Here is a 17818-nt window from a genome sequence, read left to right as displayed (position 1 = left end):
AATATGAGCAATCAAACATGTCTTATTACTAGTGTTCAAGTGAAAAATATTACTTCCTGTTTGAATACCGGTTGCAATTTCCAAACTAGTCTTGTTAATGATTTTGCATTTTCTATCTTTAAACTAAAGTTGAAAACCCTTATCAACTAATTGACCAACACTCAAAAGATTATGCCTTAAACCTTCTACATAATAGACATTTATCAATATTATGCTTGCCATCCAAAGAAATAATACCTCTACCTTTGATCATACATGCCTTCTCATCTCCGAATATGACTTCACCATCATTGTAGTCTTGTAGGGAAAAACATTTCTCTTTATCTCCAGTCATATGATGTGAGCATCCACTATCAATTACCCATTCATCCTTATGTTCAACTTTTGCTATTGTTATCTCATCATTTATCCTCCATAGCAAGAGTAAGTCATCCTACAAGTTTTTATTTGAGTCTTTCTCTTTCTACAAATCCCTTGGTTCAACCCATAATTCATTTGTAAATTTTCTCTTAATTGATAGCGCCAAGTTTTAATGGTCTGTTTGAACCCCATGAACTCATTGAACCATTTTGAAGGGAGTTCATAATGTTCATTTAGGTTCCACAGGTTCTAAGGTGTCAGAAAGGTTTTCATGCTAACGTTCACTTAAAGTGTTTTGCAGCGGTTCTTTTTCATGGTCGCCAATGATGTGTTCTATCCCCTTTGTCCAGGCCATGAACCTTTTGAACCTAGTTCAAACTGTTCAGTGGTGTTCAACATGTTCAAAGCAGTTCAAAAGACCAGTGGTACTTAACAGAGATAATCTTTTCAAGGAGAATTTTCTTGGCGCAATGTACACTTTGAACTACTTGAACTCTCATGAACTCTATTCAGATTGTTCATGCATGTTCAAATCAAGTGAGTCCCATGTGCTCAAATACATGATGGAACATTTATTGCGAAGTATGATGAAGATTGAACCATATCTCGGGTGATGTCAATTGGTTGAGTTTTCAAGGCAAGTAATCATTTTTGGGAATTGGTGGTTACTCCAAAAATTTCGCCATGCATTCAATGCACACATGTGATGTCCAATCCCAACGCTCAACACATTTGAGTTGACAATTGGAATTAATGCACTAAATGAGTTGGTATCACTTCTTTCATTATAAGGTATGAAGTGATTAATTTCTAAGAACTTGTTCTTCATTGCTACAGAGTTCTAGATAGAAGTTTTATTTGCTGGTAGTCGTCCATTTGATCTCAACTGTGAAGGTGAGTTTGTTTCATGTCCTCTCCAGTGATTTTTACTTTCTTTCCCTCTCTTGTAATAAGATTTGCTGGGAAAATAAGGGTTGTTTTTTATGAAATATGAAATCCACATTGCACCTTTTTGGGAATATTTTTAGTCTTGCATGTACAGAGCCCATAGTCAACAATACAGACTTGAAAGGAGAAAACCTAGAAGCTTTAAAAGAAAGGATGTTCAAAGGAATTGATTGTTCATTTGGTGTAGAAATTCTGAGTAGTGGTCTCATAGAAGCGGCAGCCTTTCTTCCTACTATCCCTTGCCTGGAACTAGTTAGAGAGTGTATTGTGAGGTATGATCCTATTTCTGAAACCATCAAAAGAGATAATGGTGAAACTCTCCTCGCAATTAACTGGAAAGTTATTTCCTCCATTTTCAAATTACCTGATTATCAGTTCTCAAATTTTTCTCCCGCTCAATCAATTACTGAGTTCAATGCAGATAAAACTAGACACCGGAATAATGTAGCAAAGTATTGGTTGAAGGTTCCCCAGAGAGGTGGCTCTAGATTACCCAAGTATCCCAACAAGAACCATATGCTTCCCCACATTCACGATGTTATGTTACTACTACATCGGATTAGAGGTTCGACTGAGGCCTACAGTTTTGATGATTGGATTTACTGCTATGTAGAGCTGGTACTGGAAGGGGAGTAGTATCTTGATTGGGCAGAGCTGATTGCCGATTCCATGAGGGAGCAGCTGAGCATGGCCAAACAATTCAAGCATAATTTCTTGATGTCCTCATATTTGATATACTTCTTGGCATGTGTTGAAGAGATAGTGGGTATACCTCGGGAGCTCGCTGAGGGAGAAGTTTTTGTGTATGATTTTTACCCTATGTTATAGAGGGATAATGCTTTGCAAGACTTTAGGAGAGTACATAATGACTTCTTGGGAGATTTATGTTATGAGTTAATGAACATGAAAACCAAGAGGATGTCTAAGGATGCACAAGAATTAGTGAAGAAATACGGTAGTTTCTTTGTTTAGTTTCCCCACTTTTGCTACATAAGAGTAGGCGGCTTCGAGGAGGAGCCTTTCAGGCTTCCTCGTTTTTGTTCAGATTGTTTTGTTCTGGATGAGATCTGTAGGCAGTTGGCTACTGTGATTAAGAAGTCTCAACCTAGGGATAAATGAGAAGATCATTTTCCTATTCAATTGGGTATCTTATCCTGCAGTTCAATGTTAGATGCTTTAAGCATTGGAGCCGACTTGAAAAACTTCAATTTTCACTATATCATGAAAGAAAGGGCTTTGACAATAAGGGTTTCTCACAAAGTCTTGGTTTGATGCCGCACCTTGCAATCTCACACCTGGAGGACTTTTGGGAAGATTGCAATGATGAGCTTGAGGTTTTCAAAAGGGCAAACATGAGAATGGTTTTGGAATAGGTAGTTTCACTGTAGTTGAAACTTGACATAAGTGGGCTTGAAGAAGATTATCTAGAGATTTTTGAACCCGGATACTTAGACCAAGCTGAACCCAAAACATCTTGCATTAATTGGGATGAAGAAGAAGAGGATGACATACAACTTAAAATAAAGAGGGTTTTGGAAAGAACTGCAGAATGGATTAACAAGAGAAGAAAAATGAAAGTAGGCAACAAGATTGGTCCTGCAAGAGGTAGTGAGGTTGCTCTGCGTTCCCCAAAACATTTTTCTAACCCCACTTCTATGCCTATTCATGCAGGTAATGATAAGAAGCCATCTTACACCAAGCACAAGCCCAACCCGACTCTAGATTTTGTTGCTCCTCGATATACCAGGTCACAGAGTGCTACGCGGAAGAGAATGGACTAGACCAAAGATACAAAGGCAAAGGACAAAATTCTTGATGCTCAAATTTTTGAAGTAGAGGACCTTGAAAGTGACATTGTCAACACCATGGGTTCTCATGTAATCATTGTAGCCATGACGCTACCACCTAAGGTGATCGGAGGAACAACTAGTTTGAGTGCAACCCCTAAATGGCTAACCACTTCACTGAGAAAGAAGTGGAGTTTCATTCTAGTAACCATCCCAATTTAGGACATGGTGGTTAAGTACACAGAGAAGGGTCCCAAACCAAAGAAGTTCAAGACAACTGCTAGATTGGATACTAATGAAGAGACTGGGAAGTGGGTTGCCGAGATTGCTTCTTATAAGCCTAAAGATGAGAACAAGGAGGTAAATGCAGAGGACTTTGAGATCACCAAGGTGGAGCTTAGAAATATGAGGAGAGATTCAGATAATCACCTTTTCCAGGTATCAGGTAAGAAGATGCTCACTAGGTCAGAGAAACATGGACATGAGAAAAGAGAGTTGAAGCGGCATATCAAAGTTCTCGCTCAATTCATTGATAGTATCGGCTGCTTTGGAGCACTTCCCATATTGCATACTTCAGAGAGTTTTGACCCCACCACACCAGAGAACAAGAAGCTGATGGGTTAAGTTCAGCGGGTCAAAAGCATTGTAGGTGCTGTGGAAAAATGGATCAAGGGAGTGATTAAAGATGGTGAAAAATATATCACAAGCTCTAGGAAGTTATGCGATGAAATGAAAAGCCTCATTGCAGAAATTTAGAATCAAATCGTGCCATGGGAGAAAGAAGACCATAAGTGGGAGAATGTCTTGCCTATGCTCACCAAGATAGAGGAGTACGGAGTTGCCAAATTCTTAACAGAGAACTCAATCAAGCTAGTAACCGATGAGTGCCAACTCTTCTTACTGAAGAAGACTATAATGTGGCAGGTACTCACATTCAAGTCTTTGAAATCTGATGCCAGAACCTCTATTTATGAACTTCAAGACCTTCAATGCAGCTTGGTTAATGACAACAAAGTGGTTAATCCGGACCACGATTGGCAACTGGGGATTTGTGGACTGAACATGCAAGATGCGATAAAGTCTTTTAGGCTATACATGGAGAAAGTTAAGGCCAAAGGCAATTTCACTCCCAAAGATATAACACAAGTCGCTCATATCGAGTCCATGACATTTATTGGTAATAATCAGTTACCAAAGCTTGTCGAGAAAATGGTGAAGCATAGATGGGACAAAGAAGACACCAAAGAAAAAATGAATTCCATGAAAAATCTGAGCCAATCTATAATCCAGGAGCTTGCAACCACCCACGACGCCTAAGAAAGCGGAGGAGAGGATGATGATGGGAAAGAAGCATGACATATTGATAATGCTCTATTTTTATTTAATGTGTTTTTCATGATCTTGCAAATGACTTCAGGACATCTGTCCCTAAAATACTTTGTTCGTTTATATAACTATTTCGGAGGAGGTCGACTTTTAAGGGAGACCTCCTCTGTTCTTTAAGGCTATAAATTAGATGAAGATAGATAGAGAAGGGGTTAGAATAGGTAACTTAGATTTTGGTTTTTAGAATTTTTGTGTTTGTTGGAAAAGAAGTCATCAGTTTATTTTTGAAATCTGAAATTGGAAAGGACTTATACGAGTATTGTTGTGCCTTTGATGCATGAAATACATATATATATAAAGATCATATGCATTTTTGGGGAGGAAAAATATTTGAGTTTTGAATCCATGGAGTGGTATTTCTTTGCAAATATTAATCCAATTAAATGACTGTGATTACCTTTCTGATGATAAATGTCATTATTAATCTGAGGCTCCTTTCTATGTGTTTTTAAAAGATGTGTTTGGAAAGAGGTTTTATTTCTCTTACCTATTTTTAAGAAATATGTTGAATTGGTGTTTCTGAACTTTTTTTCAATCACCTTTTTTTTTTTATGTTGAAGTGTTTTGAAGAATAGTTTTCTTTGAAATATTTTTAAACCATTAGCCTCTCATCCAAGAATGAAGTAGGCAACCTTATGTGCTTTCAGGTTAAAAGCATACCAGTTTAATTTAATTAGATTATTCCCTGAATAACTAATGGAGGGAGTTGTACCTATCAAAAATTTAGAGGGAAGTGGTGTATGTCACACTTACCCAACTATTTAGTTGAAATTTTGTCTTTCAAAGAAGGCGACAGGGTTTGAAACAATTTAATTTAAAGAAAGGCAAAAACCTGTTCACTAACAGCTACCAGGGCCTTCTCTTCATTTTTGATAGCCGGTTATGGTTCATCTTCCTTCAAAGCATAGAACACCCATTCTTTTCCATTTCCAGATCCACTAGCAGAGTCTTCTATCGGTTCATCTCCAGAGTCATCAGTTACTCCTTCCTCATCTTCTATGTAGCATTGTTTACTTTTCTTGAATCTATATCTATTCGGGTTAGGCTTAAAAGATTCTTAACTCTTTCCTCAAACCTTGCATTCCTTTTAGGATATCTAGATGCAAAATGACTAATCTTATTACATGCAAAACATTTAAAAGGTGCTTTTCCTTCATACTTACTTCCAATTGGACCTTTAGGTATTCTTCTAGCAAATAAGGCTTCAAGTTGCTCAAGTTCTTCATCTTCTTTCCTCATGTCTTCCAATTATTTTTCATATAGGGCTCTCCAATCATTATTGCTGGTAGATGTTGGTGATGATGCATGAAAACCAAGTCCAGACTTTACAACTCCAGAAGATCCAAATTCTTCAAGCACAAAAGCATATAATTTTCCAATCAGAACGTCTCTATTGATTGAAGTGTTTTCCATTGTTCTTAACTCATTAATAGAGGTTTCCTTCATCTTCACTTAGAAATCCTCCACAACATTGAATTCCCATAACAATCTCATTTACTCTTTCCATAAACACAACAATTCTTTCATTATCTTTCATTTTCAAGTTTTCATACCTTACTCGGTAACCATCAAGTTTAGCAATTTTGATAGTACGGTCACCTTCATTCAGAGTTTGCAATTTGTCCCACATAACCTTAGCCAATGATTTGTCTTTCAATCCTATAATCTGCTGATCAATAAGTGCACACAAGAGGGCTTCTCTATCTCTACAATCATTTTCAATATTCTTATCCAGGTCTATAGGAGAAGGATTTCTAGATGCTGGATCATAAGGTGTATATCCTTTCTCAATGATCTCCCAAATATCCTTGCCAATACATCTAAGATGAGTCTCCATTCAAATTTTCATATCCCATAATTTGTTCCATCAAGCTTAGGGATTTCTCTTCTAAAAATAGCTTCTGGTGGATTAGTTGTGTTAGTTGCCATGGGATCTACCTCAAGAGATTAAGCTTCTGCAAAAGAGGACCAAAGCTCTAGTGCCAATTGTTAGGATAACTAGTGAACAACTAAGAGGGAGGGTGAATTAGTTGTTAACAGATTATAACTTTTAATCCACAATACAACCTTAAACAAATCAAGTACCAGTAAAGCACAAACAGATGCTTGTAGGAATAAATACCGGTAAACATTACAACTTAATAATTAACTAGATAATCAATGTAAAGTAACCATACCACATAACACCATGATTTTAACATGGAAAACCCATAAAGGGAAAAACCCCGATGGGAAGCCTACCCACAGTCAGATGATACTTCTGTAGAAAGTATGTGCTACAATGAGGGGCCTGCACTTGCAAGAAGGCACACTTCCTAGAGCATACTGCTCATTACAAAAGAGTCTCACTGACTACATAGAGGATACAACCTTCTCAAGATAAATGGACAATAATCCAATAGAGTGAACTGCTAGAAATCACATCATCTATGCCTAATTACAGTCTCGATTAAGCTCAATGTCGGAGGACTAAATCATGTTTTGAATCCAATTTGATCATCAATGATTGATCAAATCCTCTATCTGAATGATATTAAAATATTCGCACATTACATTCCTTGACCATGACCTTTTCAATAACTATGATAGTTTACAAAAAGTTTCTACCTCTTATTTATACAAACCCTAAGGCCTAAACCAATTAGGTCGGCCACCTATAGATATTATAATAATATCATTACATAATTCCATTTGCAATGATATGCCATGTCGACTTAAGACCAAAACAATAATAAAAAATCCATAAAACATCTTGAATCATCCAGGTAATGTGTAGAGTACATGCTAGCATGATATCAGTCCATAACCTAGATAGGTACCAGACCTATTCTGGGTCCACCATGCCAAAGAAAAGTCTTCAAGAATTTGAAGCATGATCAACGAACATCTTCAACATCCTAAAATCTTTGAAGAAGCTGCACCAACACCAATTGTGCATCCTGTCACAATTCCTCAATGAAAGCTCTGTCAATAAAGCCTTAAACTAGTGCCGGTAAGGGTTTACCAGAGTGTATGATAACATCCAATTACCAAGCCAATACCAACTGACCAAAACATGCTCATGGAGCATATAACTCATGAAATCCAATATACTTCACTGATCCAAACATGCCAGAAGTGTCAACAAATAATGTTTTCTACTAGTAACACTAGATGTTGTACCAATAACCAAAACTTGTCTATCGGTAACCATCCATATCAACTAGTGTTGACATCAATGACAAAACATCAATGCAACAAATAATCAATTCATCCAAAATGCCAATAGGCTATGCATGTGCTCAATAGATTTCTGAGTGAGAGGCAATTGAAACCAGTGGTTAGATTATCGAGTTGAGGTAGTTCACCGGGGCTAAAGAGGAGATGCTACCTAGAAGGATGAACCCCCATAGGGTAGAGTAGATGATGGAGGATTTCAGGAATGAGATGAGGAATGAAATCCAAAATGCATTGGCTAGTTTGCGGAGGAATCCAGAATTTGAGGATGAGTATGAAGAAGCTGATGAAGAGTTTGAGGTGGAAGAGACTGAAGGACTGGAAGACGGAAGAGAGGAAAGATTCCTGAGAGTAGTGGTGCAAGTGAGTAAAGTTCATAAAGTGGAAGTTTCAAAATTTTTTGGAACGCTGAACACAGAGGATCTGATTGATTGAATCAAAGAGTTGGAGGATCACTTTGAGTTTGAGGATGTCAAGGACCCACAGAGAGTCCGGTTGGCACATACTAAGTTGAAAGGGCATGTTGCCTTATGGTGGAAAGAATTGCAAAGAGACAAAGTGGAGAATGGTGAAATTAAGATCACCCAGTGGAGATAGATGGTTGTAATATTGAAGGCCAAGTTCATACTGGGAGACTATGAGTTGGAACTATTCAAGAAGTTGCAGAACTTGAAACAGAGAAAAATGACTATGAAAGAGTATACTGAGGAATTCTATAAGGTGATGATTAGATCTGGACATAGAGAGATGGATAGAGAAAAGGTGGTGAGGTACATAAATGGAATTGCATTTAACATTCAGGATGAGATGAGTATGTTGAGGGTTTCCATAGTTGAAGAAGCTTACTAGTATGGTTTGAAGGCTGAGGAGAAGGTGAGAAGAAGATAACCAAATAACCCTAGAGGGAAGGAGAGATTCAAGGGGCATATGAGTATAGATAAACAAAATGTTGAAGAAGAATCAAAACCTAAGTGGAATAAAGAACCAGAATTGAAAACATAGAGGAAAGGCAGTAACAGTACCAACAAAGAATTTCCCAGCAAATGTTTCAAGTGTGGAGAAACCAGACATAGATTTTATGAATGTAAGTAGGGAATGGCAAGAAGTTGTGTGGTAAATGAGGAAACGGAAGGAGAAGTTACCAAAACTAACTGTGCACCAGAGCAAGGAGAATCCCTTATGTTCAAAAGAGTCATGATGGAGAATAGAAGTGAAGATACCGGACCTACTCAGAGAAAGAGTCTTTTGCAGACTATGTGCAAATCAGGTGGTAAGTGTTGCAATGTTATTTTGGATAGTGGAAGTAATGATAACTTGGTATCTGAGGAGATGGTAGTGAATGTTGGATTGAAGAGGCTTGTGTACCCTTGTCCTTACAAGGTAAGTTGGTTACAAGATGATCAAAAGTTAGAAGTAAAGGAGAAGTGTTTGGTGAATTTTAATATTGGGCCTTTTGGGGATGAGATCTTGTGTGATGTTGTATCTATGAGTGTTTGTCATGTCTTGTTGAGAAGACCTTGGCAATTTGATAGTGGAGCTTTTTATGACTGTAGAATAAACCTAATATGAAGTAGTCACCGATTAGGAGGGACCTCAAAGAGATCAGTCTAGACCGGTCAGCAAGAGTAAACACAACGAAAACAAAAAAACATGATGGAGGCAATGCAAAACAAATTGAATTATAACATGAAAATTGATTACAACCGGGTCACAAAAACCAGCTCACAGGCCTGCTAAACATGCTCAAAATATAGAACATGTCACAACCGGGACATCAAATCCTAAGATCTATCTTATATGCTTAGTCTAACTTATTGGTTACATTCTAATGCTCTATTACAATGATTTATATGATCCAAGGGGATTTGGTCAGCCCAAAAAGGGATCAAAACCCAAAGAACAATACCTTATATGCAAAACCAATAAGATTGGCCTCCACCAAGAGATTCCTCCAAAAAATCCAAAGGATGAAGTGTAGATCATGGGAAAAGGTTGGCCACATGCCAAGGAACATAAAAATTAACACTTAGGGATCCACAAGATATGAAAAGGATCTGGTAGATCACTAATACAAAATAGGTCCAGGCAACTGGCAATAGGAAATGGTCTTGGAAACCGGTAGCGATAACTTGTTGGAAAATGATCCAAATGCTCCATGATTTGCGAACAAGGAAGATGATTAAGTTTTTAAGACAAAATCCAACTCCATAGGATCTGGTGAGCCAAATTTGGGATGCATAGAAAGAAATGTTGAAATTGCAAACAAAAAACGAAAACAAAAAGGAAATATTTTTGGTTGATGCAAGATTGCTATGAACCGAGGATGATCTTGCATCAGACATCTGGGGTTATTGAAAAAGTGAGTCTCTCACTTTGTCAAGGTCGGAGGAAAACCAAGGAGGTCTACCTCTTCCTGAGAAATACAAGATGAATCTTTAATTGGTCTGTCCTTCCACTTCACAAGATACTCCTTATACTGACTACTCCAGTTACTATGCCCAATCTTACTGTCCAAAATGTCTTCAATCTAATCCAGTTCCTTTTGGGGAAACTTTTTCTCCAAGTCTGCAATATTGTCCTCACTAAATTTTGGTTCATAATACTCATGAAGCTATGAAATGTTAAACATAGGGGAAATACTTAGACTATCTGGTAACTCCACTTCATATGCATTCCCAGAACTGAACTTTCTCAAAATCCTGCAAGGTTCAAACTTTTTCATCTGCAATTTGTCATAAGTTCCAACCAAGAATCTTCCTTTTCTCAGATACATCATCACTTCATTGCCTATTAGGATTCCCAAAGATACTGAGAGGGGGGGGGGTGAATTAGTATCTAACCGACAAATAGATTTTTTGACCTTATTAAATAAATTGCATTCCAAAACAATGTGCCGGTAAACAAGAATTAATGCAGTAAATATGAACAATAAACACATCATAGAAAGCACACTATAACACAAGATTTTTAATGAGGAAACCTGGTGTGGGAAAAACCTCGATGGGATTTGTGACCCACAATATTCACTCACTGGCCAATGAATGGATATTACTTACAATAGGGGCTTGCACATGTAGGAAGGCCAACTACCTAAATCTCACTGCTTAATTACAAAAGGAAGTCTCACTGACTTAAAAAAATGGATTATGAAAATCCAATATGATGTACTACTACAAAAAGCATCTGCTATGCGAGGTTCAGTACCGGTTTAAGCTCATACAATAACCATAAACCTTACTCCAAAATTTGCCTTAATATTCGCACATTACTTCTGCAATATTCTAACCATGTCTGCTTCTTAAATGATCTACAAGATCTCATACTTATATATGAGTCTTATTACAATACACCTTGTCAACTTACAAAAAGATATTACAATTAAATACAATATACAATAATCAAAATCCTATCAGCTAGGGTGTTGGTAATCATCTTTGTCGCTGCCAGTGTCGGTGCTTGCTGGTGCCATAGGATTGCAAGGTTGCCATCAATGAAAATACATTCAATCACCTACAATTCTCATTGGAGTGTGCAATGCCAACAATCTCCCCCTTTGGCATTGATGGCAACACCCATGAGAAAAATTCAAAATTGTATCCAAAATTTGAAGTCCAAAAATCTTACCAAAAATGTGTGCTCCCCCTGAGCAGATGATCTCTAAGTTATTGGATTTTTCTCTTCTCTACTACTCCCCCTTTGGCATCAATGACAAAGGTTTTCAAAATCTCAATTGAGTGTATTTATCAGCTAGAACCCTATAACCGGTTGGTTACAATCTGAAATATGTCCGCTAATACAAAATCCAGGCTCTTAGTGAATCTGTCACTATCCTTCAATGTTGCCTCTGTTCTTTGAATGGTACTGGTGAGGTGATGCATTTTCTCTTCCAGTGTCTTCAGTCCTTGAAAAAGTGCCTCTGATATCTCTTTCCTTAAAGAGATGAGGTAATCCAATTTGGGACTGAGTCTACATTTAAGTTCTTTTGCTTTGTATTGTATTCTTTCCTTTTTCTTCTCCAATTTTTCAAGTTTCTCCTCAAAACCTGCTATCTCATGCTCTATAACTGATATTGGTTCAAAGGAACCAATGATGTTGTCAGCGATATCATTTATTTCTATATGTACTATACTGATCTCCTTATCAATATCCACTATCAAAATATTAGTCTTACATGTGTCTGTATACAACTCCTTAAACTCCTTTATTGTTTTGTTTAGTGCCAATAGGAGGGTGTCAATGTGTTCCATGCACTTATTTATTGTCTCATCAAATAATTTCTCTTTTTCCTTATTCATTTTCTCTCTAACTATCTCCTCATTTATTTGTTCCACTATCAATATGTTAGCAGTGATATACTTAGACAATGTATCTAATTGACTTAAAGAATCTTTATTTTCCACATTTTACTTGGGTGCAATTAGTTTTAGAATAGGGATGGTATCATCAATAGCCTTATAAGCTAGTGCATTATACTCTACGAGTTTCTTAATTAAATCCAATAATACCTCTATTACATTAGTTGGTCTAAATTCTATCATGGAAGGAACAGATGATTGGCCAACTACCTTAACAATCTGCATTTCACCGATGTGAGTAACCTCTTTGCTTATATTGAACTCTGGTAGGTCAGTTTGTGTCTGCATTTCTATCAGCAAAGGTTTAGGCTTCTCAGCTATTGTCGGTGGTACTATCTCTGCATGAACCTATGACTCAACCTTTTTTTCTTCCTATTTCTCAACCTGTACCTCGGTGGGTTAGTTTGTACTCTCTACTACCGATTTCTCTGATGATGTCTCAGTGGTATTCACTGTCGGTTTCTCAGTATGCACCTTTGTACTGTCCACTGTCGGTAACTCAATTAGTTTCTCTATGTTATCAGCCAGTTGCTCTAACTCTATAGGTTTTTCAATGTTTGTATTAATGGTATTATTAGTATCCATTCCAGTAACCAGGGGATCAACTGATTGTTTAGTTTTCTCAAGTTGTGTCTCAACCCCAATCTCAACATTATCAACTGTTGTTTCAATTGCAATATTGTCAACCGGAGGCTCAGTAGCCACATCTTTCTTCTCACCAATGGTTTCCTTATCAACTACAATATTGACCTCTTGTGTATCAATGTTCATTATATATAAAACTTCAAAATCAGGATTTGTATCCTCATGTGTATTCTCCATATCCTCTATTGCCGGTGTGTCAATAGTTTCAACTAATGATGTAATAGAAGGAGGTGGTGTCAAATTGTTTGTTACTTTTATGTTGGGTAGTCCACCTACCTTGCCTTTACCTTTATCCTTATCCTTATCCTTATCCTTTTGATATACCTTAAATGTTTTGGGTCTCTTAAGTTCTTCTTGCTTATCTTTCTCCACAAAGAAGATATCCCATTTATCTGTTGTCTCTTCAGTGTTTGATTTACTCTACCTGCCATTAAAGATACATGTCGGTGACCACTAGAAAATATTGTTCTGTTTGCCTCACTTATTAACTCATTGATTTCTTCTACTGATTTAATAGGGTGTACAACAAGTAGCTTTTCAACTTTTATTTTCTTATCCAATTCCATAATAGCTAGTCTCTTTGCATCAAGTTGTCTATACAAGTCACTGGATAGATCATCTACAACCTCTATAAAAAATTTCTTATAGATATCTAGGTGTAGAATGATACTATTTTCTATGCTTTCCTTTTCCTCATTTGTAAAAGTATCATACAATTTACTAACATTAGACAAGTTTCCATCATCCGTTATTTCATTCAGAAGATTTTCTAAAGGAGGGATAACCTATTTTTCTTTCTTCTTCCTTGGTGTCATTTTCTTTATTGGGGGCCTTACTACCTATTGTTTCCTTCTTGTTTTTGGTTCAGGAGAGGGTGCTAGTGAATGTTTTCTTTTCCTTTCTACTCTCTTAAACTCAACTGGTATTTCACTGTCAGATGAAGTTTCAACCGATGAGAGGTGAGCTTCTAGTTGTAACCCTTCTAAGTCACTTTCCTTAATTCTGGTGATATTCAATATATTTTCCTTGATCTCTTTCACCTGTTTTGATGCTTTTCTAATAGTTTGCTTTCTTTTCTTCCTTTGTTTAAGTGTTTGTACTTTTCTTTCAATGGTTTCAGCACTAGCAAATATTTTCTCTTCAAGTTCTCTAGGGGCTTCAAGTAGGGATTTGGCATATGTCTCAATTATGTTTGCATCAACCTCATAACCCATTTATGTCACCCAAATAGTTCTAGGAACCACTGCCTCCATCCAGATTTCATCTTTCTTAATAACAAAACAAATTTCATTCTGATATTTGTCAACAATGTTATGAGGTAGCCTTTCCCTTGTTTTCATTCTAGCCTTAAATGCTTGGAAATATTCAATTATATTGTTTTCCCTATCAGTTCCCATGCCAGTAATGATATACAATAGTTGTTTACCTACCGGTATGTCAAAAACAAATTCTTTCCTGCCTATACCGGGAACTTCCTTTGTAATATATAGCATTAGGCACACAAGTAGATTACCAAATCTGAAAGTACCTTTCTTATCACCTTTAATTTTCTTCTGATTGTCAATCAATTCATCCTTCAACCATTCACATATATCTATCTTAGCAGTACTATTCACCATATCATAAGAACTCTTGATACATAAACTAGAAATAGAGTTCAATCTGTTAGCATGTGTAGTTTTGTATCCTAGTATCATGCTAATGAATCTAACATTTATGTCTTTCATATCATTAACTCTCAAGGATTTTTTGTCATGGGTTGCACCAGTTAATGTCATCACAATGTTGTTTGAAACTTTCTAAGTTTGTCAGGCCTGCTACCGGTGGAAGGTGAGCCAGTCACAGCCTTTACTTCTTGTCTAGTGATCTTATGGATAGAATCAAGCCAAAAGAATTATCCATGAACTCTACTGAGTACAATCCTCACAACTTCCTTAGGAAAATCCAGAATATCAAGTATTTCCACAAAACCTAGGGTTTCTATGATCTTATGTTCAGGTTTCACAACACCATTCTCATCACAAATGATAGTCTTATACATATTCATGATTTCATTAGCACCTAGTTCCTCAATATGACAATGTATGTATATCCTAGGGTCTTTTGCATATGCAACTCCTTAAGGGATTTTAGAGAATGCACCTAGGGTATCATCCTGCTTCACTACTTCAGGTATGGTTTTGAATACGGGCCTAGGGCGTTTAACCACTTCAATAATAGTAGGGTTTGTAATGAATTCAGGAGTAGAGGAGGAAGCCATTGATAAATACCTTAATTTGCCTTTAGGTTTGGATGCTTGAAAGATTTTGCTTCACTTCGTTGTGGATGCCTTCACTCAGGTTTTTCACATTCTTAGGAAATTTGGATGCTCGGTGAGTGAAAAAAGAGTGAAAAACACTTTCTTTACAATGTCTTTTCCTTCAACTACCACAATAAATGCCTACTGGTTAAGTGAGACTTAACACATCTGTCAGTAAAGAAGCAATTCATCTTCTTACCATCAACCGAGGGTAAACTAGCATGATTTTCAATTAGTTGCCATACCCCAAAAGGTTTCTTTTTAGTTAGATGAAGAATCTTCTGCCGATGGAGTGATACTTTGTTCTACCGGTGAAGGAATACTCTCATCAACATTCCGATCTCTCTTTCTAATCCATTGTTTTGAAAATTCTTGCTTTACTTCATCAGCCTTTTCTTTACCTTTCAAACTGGGTCCTTTATTATTTGTTGGTGATGCCTTCTACAAAATTTTGCAATATGTCCAATCTTGTTACAAGCATAACAAGTCACATTATTTTTCTGAATAGCCTTTCCATATCCTATGCTAGTATGTGTTCTGCATTGATTAGATAAGTGTCCAAATCTTCCATAAACATAACATCTTAAATTCATTCTGTAGTTTTCTGAATTATGACCAATTTTGTTGCATTTTGAATATTGACCGGTGGGTGCATTAGTGTTCTGATAATTTCTAGATCTACACTGATTTTCTCTATGACCACACTTGTTATAGTTAAAGCATTTCCCATTAAATTTGTATGCATTAGGTTGTCTTACCGGTTTACTGTGATCATGATTGTTTGCAGTACCAGAGCTTTCATCAACTTCAAAGCCAAGTCCATTAGTGTCTCCATTAGGTTTCTAATTTTTCAACATGCCATCAAGCTCTTCTGAACTTTTCTTGAATTTCTCTTTGTGTTGATTTGAAGTAGCCAACTCATTTTCCAAGAAATCCTTCTGTCTCATGAGTTTAGTTTTATCATGTTCCAAGTGAATCAGATCTATCTTCAACATATCATTTTCATGACTAAGTCTTAGGTTTTCAGTTCCAGCATCATTGAGTCTTCTATTCAAGTCAACTTCATTCTTCTTTCTATCTTCAATGTCTTTACAAAACCTCATAGTCATATCTTGCATTTAATTCCTCAAGGTCATGTTTTCTTGTTGCATATTTCTTACAAGATCATTAAGAGTTTCCTTTTCATTATCATCATTCTGTATCTTCTCATGAAGTTCTCTTCTTTTGTTTCTATCAATAGCAAGATTCTCCTGAAGTCCTTGAATGAATTCTTGTGCAGTCTTCCGATCATCTTCAAGTTTGATATTCTTCAACTTTTCTGCATCATAATCTGAAAGAGCTGTTTCTAATTTCTTTCTCAAGTTTTCCATCTGTACCGGTGTCATAATCTCCCTCAAGTTGTTAGGCTTCTGAAAATAGAGGACCAGGCTCTGATACTAATTGTTAGGATTCCCAAAGATACTGAGAGGGAGGGGGTGAATCAGTATCTAACTGGTAAATAGATTTTCTGACCTTATTAAATAAATTGCATTCTAAAATAGTGTGCCGATAAACAAGAATTAATGCCATAAATATGAACAATAAACATAGCATAGAAAGAAAACCATAACACAAGTTTTTTAATGAGGAAACCCGGTGTGGGAAAAATCTCGATGGGATTTGTAACCCACAATATTCACTCTCTGGCCAATGAATGGATATTACTTTCAATAGGGGCCTACACATGCAGGAAGGCCAACTGCCTAAAGTTCACTGCTTAATTACAAAAGGAAGTCTCACTGACTTACAAAAATGGATTATGAAAATCCAATATGATGTACTGCTATAAAAAGCATCTGCTATGCAAGGTTCGGTACCGGTTTAAGCTCGTACAATAACCATAAACCTTACTCCAAAATCTGCCTTAATATTCACACATTACTTCTGCAATATTCTAACCATGTCCGCTTCTTAAATGATCTACAAGATCTCATACTTATATATGAGTCTTATTACAATACACTTTGTTGGCTTACAAAAAGATATTACAATTAAATACAATATACAATAATCAAAATCTTGTCGGCTGGGGTGTTGGTAATCATCTTTGTCGCTGCTGGTGAACTATTTGCCGGTGTAGAGTCAGTTGGTACCATAGGATTGCAAGGTTGTTGTTGCTCTCAAACTCTGATTTCCTTATCCTCTCTACAAGAATTCTCAAGCCTTTGCTACTTATGGAGGGAAACAACAAGAAACAAAAATAAAGACAACATACAAAAAGGTTAATACAAAAACCTTCTACATTTTAAGCTTCCACTTAGCTTAGGCGGGTATACCCTTTGTGATCATTCTTTCACAACTACAATTAAAGACTTACAGAGAAAACCAATGCCAACCTTTACAAACCCTATCACTTTGAACATAACTGCACATAAAAGAAAGACTTGTAATCATCGGGATGACACCTCACCTTTCGCCACATGTTTGCCTCATCATCACCACTGGACTACCACTTGTATGCCACCTCATCGCCACATCAACGAGACCTGCAAAATCACCTACCACTTGGACCGGCCACGTCACCTTTTGCCATTTTGTGAAGGGTAACGGGCGTGCATATTTTCCTTGTGAAACCACGCGCACCATTGAATCTTGTTGAACCTGTGTGATCTTTATTATCCGCTTCTCCGCATGTGCTTTTCGCCATTTCATGAAGGGTAAGTTTCGTACATCTTCCCTTCATGAATCAACGTGCACCGTTAGATCTCCTACAACCTACTCACTAGTTAAGTCACCCTTTCACTACAAAACTCACCTCGAGAACCATGCCCGCATGGGTGGGG

Source organism: Cryptomeria japonica, chromosome 6 (genome assembly GCF_030272615.1).
Source record: "Cryptomeria japonica chromosome 6, Sugi_1.0, whole genome shotgun sequence".
NCBI lineage: Eukaryota > Viridiplantae > Streptophyta > Pinopsida > Cupressales > Cupressaceae > Cryptomeria > Cryptomeria japonica.
Note: the sequence above shows the minus strand (reverse complement) of the source record.